At 42.4% G+C, this 16,543-nt stretch overlaps 1 protein-coding gene and 1 pseudogene across 1 annotated transcript in view; one reads left to right on the top strand and one right to left on the bottom strand.

The window, feature by feature from the left end:
- The window catches only part of PGM5 (phosphoglucomutase 5), a 189,447-nt gene that overhangs the window by 85,003 nt on the left and 87,901 nt on the right, over positions 1 to 16,543 (top strand). The window lies entirely within an intron of this gene.
- LOC144289615 (U4 spliceosomal RNA) lies at positions 5,968 to 6,046 on the bottom strand (annotated as a pseudogene).

The raw sequence follows: 16,543 nt of genomic DNA, 5'->3' as shown, positions 1-16,543 counted from the left end.
CATGAAGCAACAATGGAGAGAACAGGAGGAAGAAATAGAGAATCTAGAATTATAGTTGGAGATATTAGTGATCTCTCAGAAACCTATAAAACAGACAAAGACAGATATGTTAGATAGAAAATCAGCAAGGGTATGGAAATACTGAACAACATTATCAACTGGATCTAATCGACATTTATAGAACACTCTAATCATCAGCAGAATATGTATTCTTTTCAAGTGCATGGAACATTTACCAAGGTAAATCATATCCCGAGTTGGTCATTAAAACAAACAAAAATAACAAAATGTAAAAGAACTGAAGTCATGCAAAATATGTTCCCATACTGTAAAGGAATTAGACTAAATATTGATGAGAAAAATAACAAAAATCTCTAAACATGTGGAAATTAAACAACATGCTTCTCAGCAATCTGTGAGTCAAAAAGAAACTTTCAAGGAAAATTAGAAAATATTTTGGACTAAATGAGAGTGAAAATACAACTCATAAAAATTTGTGGGATGCAGATATAGCAGTACTGAGGGGGGGAAATTATAGCAACAAATGTTTACATTGAAAAAGAAGACAATTTTTATTTTATTTTATTTGCATTTATTTATTTATTATTATTATTTTTTAATAATAAATTTATTTTTTACTGGTGTTCAATTTGCCAACATACAGAATAACACCCAGTGCTCATCCCAAGTGCCCCCCTCAGTGCCCGTCACCCATTCACCCCCACCCCCCGCCCTCCTCCCCTTCCACCACCCCTAGTTTGTTTCCCAGAGTTAGGAGTCTTCATGTTCTGTCTCCCTTTCTGATACTTCCTACCCATTTCAAGAAGACAATTTTTAAATCGGTAATCTATACTTCCACATTTTTCCACTAGAAAAAAGACAGCAAAATAAATACAAAGGTAAGGGGTAAAAAGATCACAGCAGAAATCAATGATATTGAAAACAGTAAAACAATAAGAAAAATTAAATAACCCCAAAGTTAGTTATATGAAAAGATGAATAAAATTGATAATACAGCAAGATTGACAAAGAGAAAAAGAGAATATACAAATTATGAGTATCAGGAAGAAAAATCACTACAGAGATTTTAGACATTAAAGGATGAAAAGGAAGTGCTACAAATTACTCTTCGTAAATAAATTCAACAACTTAGATGAAATGACTGATTTCTCAAAAAATACACATTGTCAATATCCAAAATGAAGTAGATAATTTGGACATTTTTATGGCCACTAAATAAATTGAATCTATAATTTAAAACCTCCCCCAAAATAAACTTGTAAGTGCAGACAGATACACTGGTGAATTTTCCAAATATTAAAATAAATTCTACACAATCTCTTCCAGAAAACAGAAAAGGGTGAAATACTCCAAACTTCTTTCATGAAGCCAGCATTATTCTGACACTAAAAGCAGACAAATATGGTATAAGAAGAGAAATATATAGATCAATATCCTTTATAAACATGTGTAAAAATCCTTAACAAAATATTAACAAATCCAGCAATATATAAAATAAAAAATCTGGGGTTTATCTAAGAATATGAGACTGGTTTAATATTCACAAACCAACCAAGGCAATCCACTATCTTAGCAATTTAAAGAAGAAAAACCACACACTCATATATGAATTGAGACAAAATCATTTAAACTAGTTCTTCAATCTACTAAAGGGCATTTACAAAAAAACCGTACAGCTAAAATTATTTTTCATGGTGAAACACTCAATGCTTCCCCCTTATGATCAGGAACAAAAGAAGTTTGTCCACTCTCATCACTACTATCTAACATTATACTGGAAGTAACAGCCAATATGACAAGGCATGAAAAGGAGTTAAAAGGCATATACAGAGTGGAAAGGAAGAAATAAGGCAATTTTTATTCACAGTTGATATGATTGTCTACATAGAAAATCCTGAGGAATCCCCCAAAAAGTCCTAAAACTAGTAAAGGAAAATCAGAAGATACAAAGTGAACACTCAAAAGCCAATTATACTTCTTTTTTTATTTTTTTAAGGATAAGGTTTTTTTTTTGTTGTTATTTGAGAGAGAGAACACAGAATGGGGATAGGGGTTGAGGAGTGAAGATGACACCCCGCTAAGCAGGGAGCCTTATGCAGGGCTCGATCCCAGGACTCAGATCATGACCTGAGCTGAAGGCAGACATATAACTGACTGAGCTACCTAAGCACCCCACCAATTGTATTTCTGTATGCTATCAATATTTAGTTGAAATGAGAACTGAAATGAGAAAAAGCAATACTATTTACAATTGCTCAAAGAAAGTGAAAAGCTTGGCTATAAACCTAACTAAACATAGGATCTATATTCTGAAAACTACTAAACATTGTTAAAAAAACAAAACAAAACACCAAAATGAAGGGATATACCATGTCCATGGTTTGGAAGACTCAATGTAGCAAAAGTGTCATCTTCTGATTATGGTTGATCCACAGATGTAATGCAATTCCAATAAACATTCCCATAAGATTTTGGTAGATGCAGACAGATGAAGTCTAGAATTTATATGGAAAGGCAAAGGAACTAGAGCAAGTAAAACAATTTTGAAAAAGAAGATAAAGCAGGAGGAGTCACATTTTTTGATTAGCAGAAAGCAGTAGGTATTGGCAAAGGGATAGACATATAGATGAATGAAACAGAATAGAGAGTCCAGAAATAGAACTGAATAAATATGACCAGTTGATTTTTGACCAAAGTGCTGAGTAACTCCTAGGAGAAACAATAATATTTTCAATGTATTAGAAGAGTCGGAACTGTGAATACAATTAAAAATTGGATCCAAAGAGGATATATGGATGTCAGATAAGGACATGAAATGATATTCAACATCATTAGCTTTTCGGAGCTGCCAACTGAAACCAGAATGAGCTATAACTACATAATAATTTGAATGAATGGCTAAAATAAAACATACTGCAAATACCAAGTGCTGATGAAGATGTACATCATTTGGAGCAGCATCTCATATACTGCTGGTGGGAATGCAAAATGGGATGTACTGCCACTCTGGAAAACAGTTTGTAAGTTGCTTATTAAAGAGATTATTAGCATATGATTCTATAATCCCACTGCTATGTATTTACCCTAGAGAATGAAACCTTAGGTTCACACAAAAACCTGGACACAGATATTTATAGCAGCTCTATTCATAATATTGACCAAACAGGAAACACCCCAAAGTCCTTCAACAGGTGAATGGATAAACAAAGTGTGATATACCTCTACAATGAAATACTACTTGACAATAAAATGGAACCCCTACTATACACAACTTGCATGAATCTCAAGGGATTATTCTGAGTGAAAGGTGCCTGCCTCAAAATGTCATATAACTGTGTGACTCCATTTATACGGTACTCAAAAAGACAAAAGTCTAGAGATGAAACCAGAGCAGTGGCTACTCAGGGCTGGGAGTGGGGGACTACGTGGATGCCTCGGTGGCCAGGTGCTGATTTGCCCGTGTATTAAGTGTGTCTGTGTGAGTTTCTTGAGAGTGATGGAAATGTTTGTCTCCTGATTGTGAAGCTAGTTTACATGAATTTATACATAAATTAAAATTCATAGAACAGAACATACCAAAAAAGTCCCATTTTACTGTAAGTTTTTAGAACATTAAAACACATTTTAAAATTTTCACCCTTACCATTAAGGTGCTGTCTGGGCTGCATACCACATCTCTGCAGCAACTACCCAATGGTAGGCCTCTTAAGGAACAGAGTTCTGGAACACCCCTCCAAAAAGAACTTATTTTGAAGAATCACAATAAGGAGTAAATAACTTGCAGCAGGAGATAGGCAATGGTTTCAAAGCAAGAGAAGTAAAGGGTCTTAAATGTTGCATGGCTGCCAAGTCAAATAGAAAACACAAATATTTGTATAGCTTTGTAACAAAAGAGCCATATGTGTTTTGGCAGAAAGACCTCTTAATGGCACTTGTGGCTTTAAAATAACTGAGCCTTGCTTCTATTATGTGGAAATTGCACACAGATGTACTGCATGTCAGGGACCACAGTGCTGCCTAGGGGAGAGGACATTAAAGATAAAACCCAGACTGACAAGGAGGCGAATCTGTCTACTTGTGCAGAGGGGGTGAGCCCAATAACTTCTTGGCACTGGATCTTGAGATTGCGTACACTACTTAGAAGCGTCGTTTGGATTACTTTGCTGTTGTGGGTTCATGACTATTTCTGTTTTCAGCTGCACAGATAGTATCTTAAGCCTTTTAGTTTGGGGATGAGGTGTTTGGGGATCAAAAGCAAAATACTTGGCTTTTTGGAACGAGTAGAGTGGTGGGTATTGATGGAGACCGGGTTTTTGGAAACGTATCCCCACACATCCAACTGCAAAGTCAAACAAATTCTCTGCTCCCGAAAAGGAGATACTTAACCCCAGCTTCCCTTTCTATCAAATTGAATCAAATGCTTACACATGCAAGGTTTGGGGTTAAGGAAGCAGAGGTCAAGAAGGGTTCTTGGCATATAAGTAAAAAAACCAATTTTAGGTTACTGAAAAAGAATGCCCTGGAAGGATAAGGGGTAATTATCAGAATCCGAGGAAGAACTAGTCTTAAAAATAATAGGAACCTGGGTGGTGGGAATTATGTATGGGCAATCTCTTTCAGAGAATTTCTCTCTGGATTAAGGAAGAAACTCAATCCATTGTCCCCATTTTCACATTAGTAAGATTCAGCCTGTGCTCATTCTTTGTTCAGTCACATGCTTGCTCTTTGGCCAGGGAAGTGGGGATCTATCACCTTGAGTGACCATGCAGTGGAGAAGGGGGTGGTTCTGCAAAAGCAAAGTTCTGTTTCCTTGAAAAGGGGCTGGATATTGGACGGGTAGAAACAGCAGTTTCCAGATCACCCCTGGAGAATGTGTGGGTGGGTATGGGTGTGATGCAGGGAGAGGTGGAGAAAGATGTTCGGTGTGACGGCAGAGCCTGGACAGGAGGTCCCTGAGGGCCCTGCCATCAGCTGGTATTGAGACCCCAGGGCAAGTCAGTTACTCTTCCAGGAGCTCTGCTTGCTTTTTTTAAAGAATGAAGTTGTACTAACTGTTGCCTAAGATCCCCTTTTGTTACAAACGTTAGGAGAAGTATACTTTGGGATTATATTTTTTACTTGGGTATAAGGTAGTGTTCAGGACATCAGGATTTTATTTTATTTTATTTTTTGAGTTTTTATAGCATTGGTTCTCAAATGTGCATAGGAATCTTATGGGGGTTGGGTGGGTAGAGAGGTCCTTGTTAAAATGCAGATTCCATGGCATCATCCCCAGATTTGGATTTAGTTAGGCTAAAGGGAGCCCAAGAATCTGCATTTCAAACAAAATGGCCAGGTAATTCTGCTGCAGGTGGTCAAGCCTACAGACTTGCTTACCTGTTTGGTTCTCAATCTCTGAAGGGAACTTCTTCAGTGGAAGCCACAGGTACTTAGAAATGTGTAAAGTTGGGTAATCCGCATGCTTCTAAAAGCTCCCGCTTCAGCCCCATAGGCAATGTGGAGATGCTAGGGAGACACTGGACGCTATGGTAGCCAGGTGCTTGTTTGCCCATGTATTAAGACACACACACACACAAAAAAAGACACAACACCCCAGGACTCTTGCATTTTCTCCTCATCTCTGCTTACTCTTTCTGCCTCAAATGTGGCCATGTGACAAAGCTGTGGGGTAGAGAGACTGCCATGTGTACCTTGACAGCTTTCCTTTATTATGTGAGCTACATGAGGATCTTAAATAGAACCTTTTCAGGTGAGTACACATACTTGGTATCAGTAGGGTGTGGTTTCTAAATTTCTGGTTTCAAGAAGTTGAACCTCTGGGCTACACTTTCACATTAAATACATCTCATCTGGGGAGTTATGTTGAAGGAAGTGTGGTCCACTGTTTTCTGGAGTGTTATTTGTACTGCACTTTCTGTCTGGGATCTCCAAGTGTTTTTCTTTTTTTAATTTAAATTCAATTTATTAGCAATAATCGTGCCTCGGATAAACCTCATTGGCTACGATACTGCCACTGCGCAAAGCTTAAATTCAATTTATTAACATACAGTGTATTATTAGTTTCAGAAGTAGAGTTCAGTGATTCATCAGTTGCATACAACACCCAGTGCTCATCACATCATGTCCCTCCTTAATGCCCATCACTCAGTTACCCCATTTCCCCACCCCTGTCCCCTCTAGCAACCCTCAGTGTTTTCTGGAGTTAAGAGTCTCCTATGGTTTGTTTCCCTTCCTGATTCATCTTACTGCTTTTTTAAAGTATTTGGTTTCACTCAGGGATCTCCATGCACATGTGCATTTTGTAAATCGTGAAGGTCTACGTGCTTGCATGATGAGCCTGAATCTTTCTCTACTAGCTTGTATAATGTGCCATTAAAAACCATAGTGGTGGGGATCTCTGGGTGGCTTGGCGGTTTGGCGCCTGCCTTTGGCCCAGGGCGTGATCCTGGAGTCCCGGGATCGAGTCCCACGTCAGGCTCCCGACATGGAGCCTGCTTCTCCCTCCTCCTGTGTCTCTGCTTCTCTCTCTCTCTCTGTCTATCATAAATAAATAAATCTTTAAAAATAAAAAAAAATAAAAACCATAGTGGCCACTCAAGCATTCCTTGGCATTCTGAGGCTGGATAGAGGAATTCGGTCATTTGGACCAGCATGCACTTTGGATAAATTCACAGTCCTGACCCAATGAAGTGAATTATAGCAAGGGTGAACATAGTTTAAGTAGTGATATAACTTATACTTGGATATATCCAAGAAACTTACCCGTGTAATAAATAAATTAAAAAATGTAACTTAAAAACAACCAGTCTAAGAGGACATTACCATAGTGTTTAACTGTAAACGTATGATTTATAATGTACAAAGCATTTTCCTGTACATTCTAATCTGATACACCCTCTTGTCCTTGCTGGTTCCAGGCTCAGGACAGAGGCCTGATGGGAAAAACTGATCTGTGGCTTCTAACAACATGGCTAAGTCCTTTTATAGATAGGAGATAGGAACTCATCATAGCTGACTGGTCCTCTGTCCTATTTCTACATTATATTTCAAACGAAATTGTCCTTTCTTCTCAGATGCTCAACTGGTTGTGTATATGCAGTATGGGTGTATGTGTGTGTGTGTGTGTGTGTGTGTGTGTGTGTGTGTGTGTACTGGGGAAACAAAGCCTAGGCCAGGAGAGAGGGCAAATGTATGAAGGATAAATTCTACATGTTTTTATTCTTGCTTTCTTTTTCTCTTTCTCCAATACTTGGAGGGGGGGCGGTAGGGCTCTGCATACTCTTGGCTTCAAAACGTGTTGATATTTGAGAGAGGAACAAAAATGTTTATTCTTCAGAGTTAAAAAACAAAAAACAAAAAACCCTCAGCAAGTATGCATTCTATTCCACTTGCTCTTGTAAGTCTTTTGCCAGTGAGATGAGCTTTAGATTTTACTCCCTGCTGAAACATCCCCACATCTCCTGATCGACATTCCTCCACTCTTGTGCTTCATAAATTAGCAGGGAGGGTGCCATTGTAATACTTGACCATATAAGGGGAAGAGAGGCCCCGCCGTTATGTGGTTTTGCCCGCATATCAGAACTGTATATACACTCCAGGCCTTTTAAGGGAACATGGTGCGTGCAGTGAAAACATCCCCAGGCAGCCCATCCATTTTCTCTGCTACTGCAGACTCGGTGCCTGCAAGCTGCGTGTCACTGGGAAGCATAAATCACAGGGGGTTGCTGGCACCGAGCTTGAGGGAGGAAGCCTCAGACGACCATGCTTGCTGCCTAGAGCTGTTGGCATCTTTGTTTTCCCTAAAAGCCCATCTCACAGCTTGGCCTGCAGACTTATAATGAGAACTTCACCACTAAAGCACCTTGGTGTTCACCTGCCTAGCCCCCATCCTGGTTATAAATACTTACGATGGCTGCAGCGAGGTGACCACGGCCTCCTGAAGTTTTCAGATGAGTCTTGTCTGGCTGTAGCATTTGGCTTGGTACTGTGGGAGGTCTCGAGTCTGGAGAGAGCTGGCTTGGAACCACAGGGCTTTCTCTTCCTAGCTTTGAGATCTTGGACAAGTGACAGCCTCTCAGAGCCCCAATGTCTTCATCCAAAAACAGGCAACATCAGTGGGATCAAATCCACCTTAAAGTGTTTAGCACAGTACTTGGCACATAGTAAACACTTACTAAATGTTAGCTGTTGCGATCATTACTGTTACTGTCAGAAGAGCGCTATACTTTTGCTCTTTGCGGCATTTCAATGATTCCCGCTGCTCTGAATCCAGTAGGCTTTATGAACAGATTTTCTTCAATAGGCAAAACACATCCAGAAGGCCCCGAAGAATGTCTTGGCACAATTCATTGTATAGAGAATGGGTTCTGGAATCAGGCAAGTCGGGGCCTGAATCCCTGACTGGCCATTTATCAGTTTACGGCATTTTGGATGAACTGCTTAATCTGTTGGTACCTCAGTTTTGTAGTCTGTAGTCTGGTGATAATGGCTGTTTAAAACCAGGCATTTTGGGTGGCTCAGTTCGTTCAGCGTCTGCCTTCGGCTTAGGTCATGATCTCAGGATCCTGGAATCGAGCCCTATGTCAGGCTCCCTGCTCAGTGGGGAGTCTGCTTCTCCCTCTTCCTCTGTCTGCCATTCTGCCTACTTGTGCTCTCTCTCTCTCTCAAATAAATTAAATATTAACAAAATAAAGTAAAACCAGGCATTTTGGTTGCCAGGGGTGGAAATGAATCACGTTAGAGCAAAGGCAAACAAAGGGTTTATTGCAAACCTGTAGAGGGTCCATGGACATGACCTGTGGTTCTAAGGCTGCTCAGTGCCATCCATGAGTGACATAGCAGCCCTTGTGCTCTCTCAGGTCTGGTATGGCTCAGTTTCCCTGGAGGACACCCCCATCTAGCCTTCAGATCCTTCCCTGTCGTGGGGCCTCTGGGCAGGGGTACTTCCCTGGGCTGGGCAACAGGAATAGAGCCCCAGGAGGATTATAGTAAAGCTGACCTGGGGGCCTGGCCGGGACGTGTCCATGCATGCATCAATGTGGGAACACACCCAGCCCGTGCCTGGCACTAGGTAGATGCTCACCAAACCTGAGTCATGTTCCTTCTCTTCTCCCTTCCTTGAGAGTGAATATCCCCTCCTAGAGCTATAGCACCAGAAAGGGGGAGCAGAAAGAGAGCATTGTTGTCAATTCTGGGTTAAAATCCAAAGGGAGAGGGACAGCTGAGCTGGGGAAGAGGGAAAAGGAAAGGCTTCGAAGGGTGAAGGGGCTTCTCCCTATAGGTACGGAGGTTGTCTCCTCTAGTGACTTCTTATCCTACACTCACTCCCTTCTTTGAATTCCACCTTCTTGAGCTTTATTTCCCAGTGAACAAGACAAAAGTCCTGCACGACAGGTCAGAATGAGTCCTGTCCTTCTGTTCTGGCAGGTCCAGCAGCAGCCGTGCTGCTGAATCCTCTAGGCCAAGAAGACTTGGGGGAGACCCTTAGGGAAGTTTGTATGTGACCTTCCTCCAGGTCCCCACACCTTCAGGTAGAGCCCTGGTCTCACTCACGGTTTCCACCTGGCACCCAGGAGCCTCCCAGTGATTTCATTAAGACACCTGTGTCGGTTGGGACTTCCCTCTTTGTCTTGGTAAGGTCATGGGTTCTCAAAGTGTTTTCCTGTTCATAGGCATAGCCCTCTCCATGAGGAACATCTGCTGCTACCTGCAGGGATTCTCAAAGCAGGTGGGGGTCTGCATATTAGAATCTCCCCACTTCGGAGTTTCCTTTTTTAAAAAAAGATTTTATTTATTTATTCATGAGAGACACAGAGAGAGAGAGGCAGAGTCATAGGCAGAGGGAGAAGCAGGTTTCCTCTGGGGAGTCTGATGTGGAACTCCATCCCAGGACCCCAGGATCACGACCTGAGGCAAAGGCAGATACTCAACCACTGAGCCACCCAGGTTCCCCTGAGTTTCTGATAATCATATGTGGTCTTATGCTAGGAGTCGAAATTCAGAGAAAGACACAGCCCTTGTCCATGGAGGAAACAGACACAGACCACTTTGTGGAGAGGGCTGTGAGGGAGGGGTTACCTGGCAGGATGGGAGAGCACAAGAGGACTTCCATGGTGGGTGCTCATGCTGCCCTTAAGGAGCCTCAGGAGGGGACTTTCCTCCTCCAGGGGCCATGCAGGTGTTTCCCAGGAGCTGAGACTTGAAGGACAATTAGGAGGCAACTGGCTGGGACCCTTGGGGTTACAGACTGTTGTAGGGGTTGAGTGGAAGACAAGATGAAGGATTGTTCTTGAAACCTTATTATGCAGGAAACTACCTATGGTTCTGATAAGTTACAGTGCCCTCCCTTACTCCTATTTTTTTATTCTTTTTTTTATACATTTATTTTTTATTGGTGTTCAATTTTCCAACATATAGAATAACACCCAGTGCTCATCTCATCAAGTGCCCCCCTCAGTGCCCATCACCCAGTCACCCAACCCCCCACCCACCTCCCCTTCCACCACCCCTAGTTCATTTCCCAGAGTTAGAAGTCTCTCATGTTCTGTCTCCCTCTCTGATATTTCCCACTCATTTTTTATCTTTTCCCCTTTATTCCCTTTCACTACTTTTTATATTCCCCAAATGAATGAGACCATATAATTGTAATAAGTCTGATTGACTTATTTCACTCAGCATAATACCCTCCAGTTCCATCCACGTCAAAGCAGATGGTGGGTATTTGTCGTTTCTAATGGCTGAGTAATATTCCATTGTATACATAAACCACATCTTCTTTATCCATTCATCTTTTGATGGACACCGAGGCTCCTTCCACAGTTTGGCTATTGTGGACATTGCTGCTAGAAACATCGGGGTGCAGGTGTCCCGGTGTTTCACTGCATCTGTATCTTTGGGGTAAATCCCCAGCAGTGCAACTGCTGGGTCATAGGGCAGATCTATTTTTAACTCTTTGAGGAACCTCCACACAGTTTTCCAGATCCCTTACTCCTAACACACACACATACACACACACACACATGCATACACACATACGCACATGTATGCATACACACACTCATACACACTTGCACACATACACACAGTATACATGCCTATACACGCTCACATACACACACATGCCCACGTACCCCAGGGTCATGTCATCCCTCTTCAGCATTCTCAGTCCCAGCATTCTCAGTCCCAGTCCCAGTCCTCAGGCCTTCAGCCTTTGTGAGCCTAAAGTTACAGACCTGAAAGCAATTATTAGCTCCAAAATCAAGAAAACTGCTGCATCAACATGATTAACTGCCTAGTGTAACGTGTAGAAAATGCGACATATTGTCACTTTGTCATCAAACTCAGTATCCAAGAAATCATCCTAATGCTTGAAGAATCATTTGTAGAGTGTATCTTCTCCTTTTGAAAGGATTCCTGAATGTGCATGATCAATGAGAAAGGATTGTCAATAGCTAATTAAATGAGTGACTTGTTGCCTCATCATTTCAAAAACAGAATTAGAAAAATCCTTTCAAGATTCTTTCGGAGCAAAAAGATTTTTATATGAGATGTGGGTGTATGTTAATATGTTTGGTATTATATGGAGTGAGGCCTCATACACACATATACATTCCCAGAGTTCCTCACATCAAATGCTATTGGGCAGGCCATATGGTTGGAGACAAATAAAATGTGCCATTCAAAGCTGTGTCTTCAACTATGCCAAGACTGTGAAAGGCTTTTAGGTCTACTCCCAGTCATATGACCATTGATCAGGGTATGATGTACTCCTCGCCCTCCTGCTACACCAGGAACGTGGTTTAAGGGACTTAATAACAGTTGCTTCTACTCTGCCTAAATTCAGGTGAGGTTGATGGACAGCTGCTGCATACAGTTGCACAAGATGTGCACTGTGTAAGGACTCCACAGTCCGAGGCAGCAGTGTTCATATTGAGGATACCTCCTTTTGAATATATGTTATGACAATGTTTCAGCAGATGGCATTAAAGTGCTCTTTTTTTTTAATTTTTATTTATGATATTTGCACAGAGAGAGAGAGAGAGAGAGAGAGGCAGAGACACAGGCAGAGGGAGAAGCAGGCTCCACGCACCGGGAGCCCGACGTGGGATTCGATCCCGGGTCTCCAGGATCACGCCCTGGGCCAAAGGCAGGCGCCAAACCGCTGCGCCACCCAGGGATCCCTAAAGTGCTCTTTTCTAAGAAAAGCAGTGTACTACAACACTTTTGACAGCTGGAAATGATTGTATTTTTAAGGGGGTGTGTTTTTAGCACAAGGGCACTTCTTGGGCTATGGCTCTGGGCTGACACAGAGAGTGGTGCTCCTACTGCTCCATTCATCTTTGTCATCCCTTTGCCGTAGGTTGTGGGATCTTGACCCGAAGAGAACTGTTCCTCTCCCACAAGATTGTGCCCCTGCAGTGGTTTCAGTGCCCAGAAGCCATCCTGTCTTCTCTTGACCCTGCCCTTCCTCTGTGATGAAGTTTCGAAGCCCCCAGGTAGGCCCAGCAGGGGCCTTCATACAGAACGGATCCACACACATAAACAGTAAATATGCCCGCGACTTGAACTCAGAGAAGTGGCGGGGACAAGGCCCCCCTTCGGGAGAAGTTGAGTGGCCTCCTTGTTTCCCTGGGGTAGTCTCTGCTTTTCCAATTAATTTCAGGAACTGTGTGTTCTCGCCAACCTATTTTGGTCTCTGCCCCCTAGAGACAACTCTCTGAGGGGAGAGTTCATCTCAGCTACAGCCGGCACTGCATGGGACACCCTGAATGCTAACAGCTGCTTTTCCTTCCTCCTTCCTCTTCCCCCACTGGATCCCTGGGACTGACTGCTCAGGGGATGAGCCCAGGACTCCCTGAGATCCCCATGATCCCTGCTGTCAACCACATGCACTAGCCATGCCCCTGGGCTACCTCTCTCTGCCCAGCTCCAAGCTTTTTGTAATCCAAGACCTAGAGAACCAGTGTCTCTGCTTCCCTGGATGCCTCTCCAACTTCTCATCTCTCAGGCTTCTTTGGGAAAGGCATCTTGCTGCGGATCCTTGACATGACTCAAGGCCGTTTGACATGTTCCTTCTCCTTTGCTCTTCAAAAGTGTTCAGTGGGAGTATATGCTTTTGAAAGACAGCCCTGTGACCGTCATGTAAGGAATATATTTCTTGGTTCATCTCAACTAGTGTTTTCCAACAGATGCTAAATGAGACATCAGCCCCATGAGGTGCTCCTTGTAAACATGAGAAATGGGTATCCTACTCCCTCTTTGAAGTGTCACAGTAAAATAAGGCTTTAGTTCTGAGAAATCCCACAAAAGGAAAGACTGGCCACTTTTACTATAATCTCCTACCTGTTCACAGTACACTTAGAGCTTTGGACTTGCTAAACTAACAGACATTTGATTAGAAGTAAGATAATCAGTCTTTTCAGCCAACCCTCCATATGCAATTCCCTTTGGAAATTCATCCACTATGACTTAATCTTATCCCGAACCTTCTTAAAAATTTATTATTTGTTTGACAGAGAGAGAGAGAGAGAGAGTAAGAGAGTGCACAAGGAGTCTGTGTGCTGGCAACGTGCCTCTTCTGAAGGTCATGGCTCCTGTCAAGCAGTCCTGTCCATCCAGCTCTGTCTCTGGGTCTGGATTCCAGGAATGGATCTGAGGGTGGGGCAATGCTGTGTTACTTGCCCTGGGGGTGCTGTACTGTTCATTATGTTCCCCCTCTCCACTTCCCACACCTGTGTAAATAGTTCCTGTATGCCACGTGAGTGGGTCATCTGTTCCTGTTGGGACTCTGACTGATACAAAGAGTATCTGCACCCAAGTGAGGGATGTATGCAAGGATCCAAAGCTGCAAGGTATTTTTGGGAGGCACTAGCAGAATACTAGTTTGGTATGGCAGGAAGATGAGGGGGGAGGGAGAAGCAGCAGCTGTAGAGCTTACAAGGCTAGAAGCTGTTGCTGATGTCCATGCACTCCTTTGGATGTTTGGGGCTTCCCAAACATCACCCCATTCAGGCCTCTCTAAGTAAGGAGTTTTACTGTTACTCCATTTCATAGGTGAAAGAGCTGGGCTTGTGGAATTATGGTAAGTTGGCCATGGTCACAGGGCCAAGAAGGATGGAGCTGGGTGGGGACCCAGGCAGTCACAACTCAGAGCCCACCTCTCATCCCTGGGAAGGTGTTTGGACTTGATCACATAGGCAGCACGTGTTTGCCTACCTTTCATGTCTACTCAGTTTTACCCCATGCCATGAAACTTATTTCCCACAAAAAGAACTTTTTCAGTCATTTCTTTCCTCATGACCATTTCTCATTAAGCCAAAAACATTTTTAAGGACAAATTAGTGTTAGAGCAGAATGAACATGGCATGGACTTGCCTTATACTTATTGGCAAAATTAAACTCAGTCCTGAGGAAAGGATGGAAATGCTGGAAGGATAAGCACAGTCTCCAATACGGGGTACTCGTTAGGTGGGTGGCTGCCTATGTGTCCTTTGATGAGTGCTTATTTTCTCAGAGCCCATTTAGAGAGGGCTGTCCCATGACTTGTTCTGGCTTCCCAGGAAACTTCAACCTGGGTCATCCATTATCCACAGGTCAGAGTTCCCCATGGGCTAACACACCAGAGGAATGTCTTGTGTGGTCTATTATATTTTAAAACCAGCATGGGCAGCTGCAGCTCACATTCCCAAAGGGAAACCCACCAAATCTAAAGGTCTTTGTGTTTCAGAGCAGGCATTGCCTCTTGGAACTTTGAGTGCTGTGGTCCAGAAGGTTCTTTGTCTTCCTTCTGTCAAAGAACCAAGAACTAAGTCCCTACAGGGAGCTGAAAATGGCAATCTCTATTAAGAAACACATGCAGAACCAGTAGAATCTTCTCTGTGATGTTGATGGATGGGTTAGCAAGCGAAAAGGGAGGGGGAAATGCTTATACTACACAGAATATAAGCCCCATCTCTTAATTAAAAAGGAAGAAAAAAAAGGAGGGAGAAAGGAAGTTGGCTTGGTTCTGTGTTCTATCCACGCAAGTGGAAAGCTCTGAATAAGAATCTTGGGAAATGTGCAAGCCAATTAATTATGGCAGGCTGCTGCTGGTGTATGTGGACTTGCTCTCTGCCTTCAGAGGCATAGTTATGGGTCAAGGAAGATCTTCCTAGTTATGCCGTGCTCTGGTAGCATTGGCAGGTTCTGGATGATTCTCTGAACCCGATGATGTAGGGGCTCTTCATTTAGTAATTCAGTTCCATTCATTCTTCCTGGTTACAAATATCTGAAACCTATTATTAGAAGTAGGAACGCTATCCCATTAGGTTTTCAATTAGAACTAGTGAGGGAGAAATAGTAATTGGAATACTAGGGATCCAAGATAATATTGCAAGGCAGAAATACACATTTAATTCCTACTTTGTGATGTTTTTGCAACCTATGCATTGGGACCCTTGAATCACAGCTGTTTATTTGCTGCTGTATAAACAAGCCACAGCTTGTCAAGTCCCCTACTGATGGACCACTGAGTAGCTTCCGGTTTTGCTCTTTTTCTCTCTCACCAACAGTGCTGTGATAGACATCCTTGAACCATGTCTCCTTGTGCGTACTTATACCAGTTTCTCTAAAATAGATACCAAGAGATGGGCTTGCTGGGTCTTGGAGTATGATTAACTCCCACTTGGATATCTCAATTCCCCTATAAAGTGAGTGTACTAATTTATAATTCTGCCATCAATGTTTAGGTTTCCATTTTCCTGTAACATTCCCACCAACACTTGGTATTATAAGATCTTTTTCTTTTTTTACACAATGAGCATGATTTTATGTCTGGCTGTTTTAAAATTTTCATTTCCCTGCTGTGTATTTTCTTTCTTTTAAAAGGTTTTATTTATTCATTCGTTAGAAACACAGAAAGAGAGAGGCAGAGACATAGGCAGAGGGAGAAGCAGGATCCTCTGCAGGGAACCTGATGCGAGACTCGATCTTAGGACCCCAGGATCACACCCTAAGCCAAAGGCAGATGCTCAACCGTGGAGCCACCCAGGCGTACCTACTGTATATTTTCATACTGGCCAATTAATCTTCCTTTTCTGTGAATGGCTTAGGTCAGTTGAGTTTTTCATATTGGTTTACACGACTTCTTTATTTAGGTTGGCTACTGATCTTTCAGTGTTATGTATTGCGAATATCTTATCTCAGTCTAAGGCTTGCCTCCTTTTTTTGGTGTCCTTGACTAATAGAAATTTTTATGGATTTTAATGCAATTAAGTTTATTAATCTTTTCCTTGTATTTAGCCCCAACACATGGAATATTCTGCTCATTCTTATGAAGAATGGGGATATTACCTATGGGGATAGATTGCCAAAACTCTTCTGTCAAAGTTAGACTGAAAAGGTTTAAATTAACCATCTTAGGGTCAAAATAGGCTCATAGGACACTGGGGACAAGCACTGAGGTCCCAGTGGTGTTGCTGAAAGTGAATCCAGCATGAAATACCAGAGCAAGGAATAGGTTGTTTGCTTTGAGAAAACTGATAAT

The sequence above is a fragment of the Canis aureus genome, chromosome 1, assembly GCF_053574225.1.
Source record: "Canis aureus isolate CA01 chromosome 1, VMU_Caureus_v.1.0, whole genome shotgun sequence".
Lineage (NCBI taxonomy): Eukaryota > Metazoa > Chordata > Mammalia > Carnivora > Canidae > Canis > Canis aureus.
Note: the sequence above shows the minus strand (reverse complement) of the source record. Positions and strands in the feature narration are given on the sequence as shown.